General features: G+C 33.8%; 1 long non-coding RNA gene across 3 annotated transcripts; it reads right to left on the reverse strand.

Moving 5' to 3' along the window:
• Nucleotides 1-302: 302 nt before the first annotated feature.
• On the reverse strand, nt 303-8530 carry LOC147762145 (uncharacterized). 3 transcript variants are annotated; one of them, XR_015333848.1, is made up of 3 exons: nt 8327-8530; nt 7610-7875; nt 303-7281 (listed from the first exon to the last, which is right to left on the reverse strand). It is a non-coding gene; the product is annotated as an uncharacterized LOC147762145 (long non-coding RNA). The 3 variants fall into 3 exon arrangements; XR_015333850.1 differs by lacking the exon at nt 8327-8530 and adding an exon at nt 8207-8312; XR_015333849.1 differs by lacking the exon at nt 8327-8530 and adding an exon at nt 8126-8305.
• Nucleotides 8531-9604: the final 1074 nt, after the last annotated feature.

A 9604-nucleotide genomic window follows, 5' to 3' on the forward strand; every position in this document is an offset into this window, starting at 1 on the left:
AGTTATATAAATTCGATCCCTTCTATGGTTAAAAATGTTATTTCAAAGATCTTTTTCGTGTCTACTATGGGGTCTCAAACACTCATACTTCTTTTTTTTTTTTTTCAGCACAAAAAGAAACGGGTTGCTAACTAAAATCAGCACAATCAGTTAATATTTACAGTAGTTTTTTTTTTCTTTTTTATTCTATGAGTCATTTATGTAATGCTGATTAATGTATAATATACAAGCTGTACATTATTTTTTTGTCTGATGTTTTTCTCTTCTTTTTTTTTTTTTTTTTTTTTTTTTTTTGTTAATTATAATTTTGCCTTACTTTAGTTGTAAGTGTACTTTAGATAATGTCTATTACATATGATATTATCTAAAACTCGTTCAGGGTTTTAAGTTTCAATCAGTACTTCTGCTAATTGTTCAAGATTTTTTTTTATCTAGTTCAGAGTATTAAAATTGCCTTTCTACATTAGTCCACATGTATTGAGGAGTTTCTTGAAGGTATTTCTTTTAACTAACATTGCAAAAAAAAAATGTTTCATTTCTTTTATTATTATATATCTTAGTTTTATAACTTTTTCATAGTTTAGTTATTGTTATACTTTTGATGTTAAAGTAAAATGTGAGTCAGCCTTGCTACTATGTACATATGATATTATCTTAAAGTCATCACAAGTTTTAAGTTTAAATCAGTATTTCTGCAAATTGTTCAACCTATTTTTCATGTAGTTCAGTATATGAAAATTGCCTTTCCACAGTAGTGCAGTTATTAAAGAGTTTGTTAAAGGCATTTCTTTGATCTTACAGTGTTAAATATGTAACTTTACATTTTAAGGCAACACATGCAAAATCCATATTCCAAAATCCATTAGCGTATCTACTGATCACAATCTGTGTCCTGCATACCCCATGGTGCCACTGAATAAACAAATCACAGATCGTGATCGCTAGATACCACCAGTAGATTTTTTTAAATTTTGCGTGTGAACGAAGCCAAATAGTTATATATTAGTTTGTTATAGTGTCTTCTTTCTTTATTTTGATATCTTAAAAATAAATGCAATCAAATTACTTCACCCATTAGTCATGTGAGTATTTATCTACAGCTAAATTGCCATCATGCTTACACTTTTTCATTTTTAACAGATATAGGACTACTATAAACCTTTCAATTTTCACTTAGCAAAATGCCCAGAGTCTGAAGCGCAGTTAGTACAACAGCTGAGTCTAAATAAAAAGAGCAGAAAATCCAAAACCAGATTATCTTTTTCATCCTTCTTAAAAAGTTACTGCGACATTAATTTAAAAACAAGGCAGCAAAGCTGTCAAATGTACAGACAAAAAGCAGGAAATAACTATGCACAAAATAGGCTACTGCCAATTCTGATGCAAAAGTACATAATGTTAAACTGCAAATTCAACATCAAATTTTAACAAGACAGCACTGTTCTGACATGGGTTTATTTCCATTTTTAACACTTTTTTAACATAAAACAAAATGAACAGTTTACTGCCATTTTTATATGATCAACTAAGAAAATTAATGATATTGGAAAAATATCAATAGAACAGTGTTAAATGTCCAATTTCCTCCATTCTGAGATTCTGAACATAGTGGATGATTGAATCTGACAAACTGCAATGATATGAGTTTATTTCCATTTTTGACACTTTATTACACAATACACGATAAAAAGTTTAATCATTTTTACATAATCAACTAACAATGTTGTAAAGATGCAGGAAATGTCAAACAAACACTTTTACGTATCTTATTAGTTTAATAATGAGACTGTTAATATGCCTAAGAATTGAATCTGAGGAAATGTGAAAAAACAGCACACCTTCTAAAATAATGGCCCGATTATGCTGATTTTCGAACTTGACCTGCATTTTAGTAAGATTGACCACTCCTGTGAGTTTAATGGCAATTGGCCTATCGGTTTTTCTTATATTGTGTTTACAGTGTTGCATATATGCTGAAAAATGAAAAAACAGCATAACTACTAAAATAGTGGCCCGATCATGCCGATTTTCGAACTTGATCTGCGTTTTAGTAAGATCGATTTTTCCTGTGAGTTTCATGACAACAGGCCTATCGGTTTTCCTTGAAATGTGTTAACAGTGTTGCATATATGCTGAAAAGTGAAAAAACAGCATAACTTCTACAATAATGGCTCGATCATGCTGATTTTCGAATTAGACCTGCATTTTATGAATATTCATCAGCTCTGTAAATATACAGCCAAAAAGTAAAATTGACTTCCACTTATCGTGTTTACAATGAAAGTGCACGGCACCAGTGACAGTGACGGCGACGACAGATGCAGGTGATGGCAATATGTACAGACACATCTGTACATATTTACTGTACTGTTTGAGAACAGTAAGTGACATGGTTTTTCTTAAATGCTCATCATGGGAGCAGTGTCCAAAACAGATTTTTTTTCAAATTTTGATGCAATATTACATAATGTTTAACAGCATAATGACCATCAATTTTTAATAATAAAATATTAGCATCATGGATATTCAGAAAATGTGACTAGCAAAGGTCTTCAGGCCCATGGAACTTCAAAGTCACAACTTGAAAATGCCAAAATGTAAACAAGACAGCACTGTTCTGAAATGATTTTTTTTTTTTTTTCATTTTTAACAATTTTTTAAACATAAAACAAAATTAACAGGTTACTGCCATTTTTATACGATCAACTAAGAAAATTGATGAGATGGGAAAAATATCAATACAACAGTGTTAAATGTCCAATTTCCTCCATTCTGAGATTCTGAACATAGTGAATGATTGAATCTGACAAACTGCAATGATATGAGTTTGTTTCCATTTTTGAAACTTTATTACACAATACACAATAACAAGTTTACCATCAGTTTTACATAATCAACTAATAATGTTGTAAAGATGCAGGAAATGTCAACCAAACACTTTTACATGTCTTATTAGTTAAACAATGAGACTGTTAACATGCCTAAGAATTGAATCTGAGGAAATGTGAAACAAGACAGCACTGTTCTGACATGGGTTTATTTCCATTTTTAACTTTTTTAACATAAAACAAAATAAACAGTTTACTGCAATTTTTATATGATCAACTAAGATAATTGATGAGATGGGAAAAATATCAATACAATAGTGTTAAATGTCCAATTTCCTCCATTCTGAGATTCTGAACATAGTGAATGATTGAATCTGACAAACTGCAATGATATGAGTTTATTTCCATTTTTGACACTTTATTACACAATACACAATTACAAGTTTACCATCATTTTTACATAATCAACTAACAATGTTGTAAAGATGCAGGAAATGTCAAACAAACACTTTAATGTATCTTATTAGTAAAATAATAAGACTGTTAACATGCCTAAGAATTGAATCTGAGGAAATGTGAAAAAACAGCATAACTTCTAAAATAATGGCCCGATTATGCTGATTTTCGAACTCGACCTGCATTTTAGTAAGATTGACCACTCCTGTGAGTTTAATGGCAATTGGCCTATCGGTTTTTCTTATATTGTGTTTACAGTGTTGCACATATGCTGAAAAAAAGGAAAAAACAGCATAACTATTAAAATAGTGGCCCGATCATGCCAATTTTCGAACTTGACCTGCGTTTTAGTAAGATTGATTACTCTTGTGAGTTTCATGACAACAGGCCTAACGGTTTTCCTTAAAATGTGTTTACAGGGTTGCATATATGCTGAAAAGTGATAAAACAGCATAACTTCTACAATAATGGCCCGATCATTCTGATTTTCGAACTTGACCTGCGTTTTATGAATATTCATCAGCTCTGTAAATATAAAACCAAAAAATAAAACTGTGTTCCACTTATCGTGTTTACAGTGAAAGTGCACGGCGACGGCATTGCCATCGGCATCGGCATCGGCATCGGCATCGGCGACGACAGACGCAGGTGATGGCAATATGTACAGACACATCTGTGTCTGTACATAAAAATAACAAAACAATGTTCTTATTTTAGATGTTATTCAACGATCTAAATAATATCAAAATAATGCAATAAAAAAAAGTCACATAAAATATATAGAAACACATAACCTGGCAAGTAGTCATAATTCCATTATGTTTATCTTTTTCACAGTGATTCATAACATTGATATATCAATATTACACCAGATGTAAAAATTTTTGGAAACACAAAGATGCCAATAAAAAATATTATTGGTATTTCAACAATTTTCTTACTTTTTATGTACAGACACAGATGTGTTTGAAAAAAAAAACATTTCAGAACACAGTGCTGTCTTGTTTACATTTTGGCATTTTCAAGTTGTGACTTTGAAGTTCCATGGGCCTGAAGACCTTTACTAGTCACATTTTCTGAATATACATGATACTTATATTTTATTATTAAAAATTGATGGTCATTATGCTGCTAACCATTATGTAATATTGCATCAGAATAGAAGAAAACACAATTTTGGGTGCTGCTGCCATTATGACCATTATAGGAAAATCATGTTACTTATGATTGCCAAACTTTCAAAAAAAAAAAAAAAAAAAAAAGGACTAAAATGCAGGCTGAGTTGGAAAAGCAGTCTAATTGGCTTCTTTTTCTGGAAGTTATACATTTTCAAAGTATGAACTTGAACTCCCATGGGCTTGAAGCCTTATGCTTGTTACACATTTTACTTACATTGGTATTACCTTTTGAGCATAATTAAAATTTGATGTTCAATTTGCAGTTTAACATAATGTACTTTTGCATCAGAATTGACAGTAGCCTATTTTCTGCATAGTTATTTCCTGTTTTTTGTCTGTACATTTGACAGCTTTGCTGCCTTGTAATGTTTTGCTTTGCACTTGTAGATAGGACTGAGGAAGAGGATTGTAAGACCCTTAATGGTGAGGGCCAGATAGGTATGAAAAGAAAAGGTAACGTCCCTTCCTTGTCACTTAAACGGAGAAAAAAACTTTCATGCAGTAGGTATGACATTTCTTCTAAAACAATGTTATGTCAAAGACATGCCTGGTTGACTAAAGATGAAATAACCCATGGAATTTTATCAGATATGTTCCCAAAGGTAGATTGAGGGCTTTCATGGTACTTGTGCCCTAGACCTTGTTAAAAATGGTCATTTTTTATCCAAGCCCACTTCTTCATTATTGCAGGCTTACTCTTTCCAACATTAATAGCAATAATAGCAATTGTGTTCAAATTCCAGACCTGGCCCCAGATCGAAGGGTAAGATTGCTGAGATCGTTGCCTCATTGCTTTTTGCTCCATCCAAGGAAATTGTATAGGAGCATATTGACGTTCAGGAGCAAACTAGCAGAAATGACTGTGGTCTTTCTGACATTGCTAATGCAACGGCTCTGTGCTTTGGAACAAGACCTGGGGACTTCATTTGGGAGCAAAGGGGAACATCTCAGCAAGTGTTTTGAAAGGGGAAGACTGGAAATGTTCCCATATAGATCAGAGAAACGCCCTCATACAAGACCAAAAATGTCTAAATTTCCAATATATTGTCATTGTAGGCAGGTCTATGATAGAAACCAGGACTGGATTGAATGTGAAGACTGCCTGCAATCAAAGTGCATCTGGAAAGGGATCTAGTCATCTGCCCTGGAGAATCTACAGCAGTCACGTTGTGTCTGTACATAAAAATCACAGAATATGTATTGATGCCAAACTGAACTTATGGTGATGACATAAGTCACTTTATGTTTTAATAAAGTATGTCATGTAACTCAGACAAATAAAATACTTCATTGAAAGGATTGAATATACCTCAAGTGTGTTGAAATCAGTCTTCATCTTTATAGCAGCAGGCAATGAGACCATAAAGCCAAATATTTGTGCTCAAGAACCAATGAAAATCACAGATAAAGTAACAACTGTCCAAAATTGGGAAATTACCGAGTCATGAACAGCCATGAAGACATAAATACCCTCCACAGATATTATAAATTATCACTGCTAAATTACACCATACACATTTCATACTCTCAGACTATACAACCTTTGAACCAGTGAAACCTCAGGCAAGTGAACCTTCTGACAAGCACACCTTTGGAACAGATGGGCATTTACATCTTCAAACTATCAGACCAATGAACCTTCTGACTATTATAAAACCTTTGAACCATTGGATCTTGGCATCATCAAACTATCAGACCAATGAACATTCTGACTATTGAACCTTTTGAACCATTGGATCTTGGCATCATCAAACTATCAGACCAATGAACCTTCAGACTATTGAACCTTTTGAACCATTGGATCTTGGCATCATCAAACTATCAGACCAATGAACCTTCAGACTATTGAACCTTTTGAACCATTGGATCTTGGCATCATCAAACTATCAGACCAATGAACCTTCTGACTATTGAACCTTTTGAACCATTGGATCTTGGCATCATCAAACTATCAGACCAATGAACCTTCTGACTACCGTCATGCACCTGACAAATCATTTAACAATAAACTCACAAAATGACAATTATATTTAGTAATTAAAATAAATTTCAGAATCAGAATCAGAAACACAGACAGACCAACATATCTACATTGCTATTTCAATTTGATGTACTCGAAATAAAATTAAAAAACAAAAATACAGTTTATCAGTTATAGGATAAACAACAGATGTGTCATAAAGTGCTGACTATGGCAATGACACTGGACAGACACAGTGATCAGAATATAGACAGACTGAGAGTGTCTGTATATAATAAATATGTGATAAAACTTGCAATTGCAACTTAATGCCCTCACAATAACAGAGATCATCTATAACACATCATATCTGACCTGAAATATATATTCACATTTAAACATTTTCACTGGTGCCCTTTTCTCTTCAGTGATGGCTTATTGTCTACCACAATCTCACTGTATATGCTACCTCTACTAGTACTGTAACAGTTTCCATGCATATGGGGAAAATTATTATAACATATCACAACTGAGCTGAAATATCAATTCACTTTTAAACATTTTCATTGTGCCTATTCACCTTCAGTGACAGGGTATTGTCCAACACAATGTCCTTGCTTTATATACCCTGCCTCTATAGTTTCCATGCATATGGGAGAAATTGATTCTTTGTGTTACCTGGAACCCACATTTGTTGTGTAATTGTACTGTTCCATATAACTGGCTCCACAGGATCTGCTGTGTTTGGAAGTCTTGTTCTGGGTGGTTCTGGCAGCATTCTTGCTCACTCAGGATAAAACTGACCTCTTGGTCTGCCAGCAGCTCTTTATACAATTCCAGAAGTATATCTGAATCATCTCTGTAATTAAGTGCAAACTATTATTAGGAACCATCTTATGATACACTATTTATATATAGGATGCTTTTGTAAAATGCACAAAATCATTTTTGTATCACCATACCTGATATTTATATTATGATACTGCTTATATGCAATGGTGATCAAATAAAAATATAATTATTCATTTTATGTTTTGTGCAGTTAATGACAATAAAACTTAAATTCACATTACAATTAAAGCAGTAATATATTAATTCTATTCCTAATAATCCATGTTTTCTATATTGAAAAAAGTAACAATTGGTGTTTGTGTCTCTTCACAAAGAAAAGAGGAGAAACAAATTACCTATCCTTATTTGTATGAAACACCAACCACAAACATTTCTGTGCTCTCAGCAAGAGTTCCAGTCACCAGTTTACAATGACTGCCCTGTCTCTGGCTGTTCATTCATCCTAAAACTTGACACATCCCGTGTCTTGCACAACTGGGTGATATGAAGATGTTTCTGTTGCTGCCTTTTTATGTCTGCTTCTTATAAAATACATGTCCCCCATGTTCAGCCAGGTAAAGTCAGTTCACCTAGAAGACACCATGCTGTATGGAGACTGGAGCTGGAAAAAGAGACATGACAATGTACACGTATAAGTGAAGGAACACAAATTATCTTAATACAAAGAAAAGACAAAAACCTGACAGTCCACCAGAGCCAGTTGGAAAAAAAATTAAAACTAAGGTACACTGCCAAGTAGTCACGTTATATGGTAGACATCATTGCTCTGGTGATTGAACTGTGATAGTTAGGAAAAGACAACACAGAAACCCTATTGCTCCTTAATTCTGCTAGAACTTTTTACGTTTTACCTCAGATGTTTCCAGGAATCCAGATCTACTGTATAACACTTATAACACTAGGATCACCGGATCCCTTTATCTATCCTCTACCTCTTGTCTCTGAAGCTCCTTCCTCTCTCTCTCTCTCTCTCTCTCTCTCAAAAACCCCGCTCAACTGTCGCTTTCAATCCCAAGACTTCCGGTACCAGATCACTACAACATAGTACTCACCCTTTTGTCATCAAGAATGTCTTTGCATGCAGTAAAAAAGATTCCAGAATCGTGGACTGTCCTAATGTTTCAGATCAAACTTTTATGGTAACTCAAAAAAATATCTTGTCCTTGGAATAACGTTATTTCATAACGTGTAAAATTTTCCCGCTCCGCCTAAGCCCGACTAAGTAGGTCAAAGAAAACCCGCAGTGAATACTGGGTCGCATCTCGGTACATCCGGTCACATGAATCGCCGAAGTTTTACTCTGAGACCAAGTCATTATTTCTTTTGATTTTTCATTAAATGATATTATTGATTATTGATTGACAATATATTTTCACAAAAGGGTAATTCAATTTTTTTAATTGTTATTATTATTATTTTCTTTTTGCTTCAACTTTTGATGGATCTCAGCTAACACAACGCTAAATGGAGCATTTATAGATGCATACAAAGTCAATTTTTGTCACAAAAACCAACCAAATGCCAGCATGTAGTTTCAAGTAGTATAACTAAGAGAATTACCAAAAGGCATCGTTTAATTTTACCCGAAAATGATGTTTGAACAGATTTTTCTGCTGGCATTCTAATTAAGCTGTATGTCAATGGGGCAGGAAAGTAGGTCACGAAAGTAGGTTAAATTTACAACCAAAAATTTAAAGAAAGGAGCAGTCTTAAGGTCTTTTGTGGCTGATCGAGTGATCTATTCAGTTTATCCCTTGGTATGTCGAATTTATTTGAGTCACATAAGAATCTAGTAGAAGTGGTTTAGGCCTACAGGTGTTACTGGGAATCCACGCTCCACCGATGCTCGGTTCGTATGTACCTTTAAGGACCTTCACATTTAGAGTAATTACCATTAAAAGTATAATAAACGTACTTGGAAATATTCTAAAGTCAATTTTTGCCTAAATATCCTGCAAAGCTACTAGTACCTGCATTTTACTTTTGTAGACTGCGCTAGTAGGCTTTATATTACATGCACGTTTGTTTTTTCAAAACGTCTGAATTTTTTCCTCAATTCCAAGTATATTTTCTCATTGCCTGGTAACGAAGGTTTTGCAGAGGGCTTTCTAAGAGAATGCAGTTTTGTCATGTTTCGTGTAAAACATCTGACTGTGCCCTATTAACATATCGTCCATCTAATCATGAGGGCCCGCTGGGAAGGGGAAGGGGGGGGGTGATCACAGTTCACGGCCACAGGAAATAAAATCATCAAATTACAAATCACATAAATTAATTAAAAACTTTATTCGTATTCCATTGAAAATGCTAGTCTGGCGAGCTGAAAATAA

This window comes from Lingula anatina, chromosome 4 (assembly GCF_051362555.1).
Source record: "Lingula anatina isolate TDL-2025a chromosome 4, LinAna3.0, whole genome shotgun sequence".
In the NCBI taxonomy this organism is placed as follows: Eukaryota; Metazoa; Brachiopoda; class Lingulata; order Lingulida; family Lingulidae; genus Lingula; species Lingula anatina.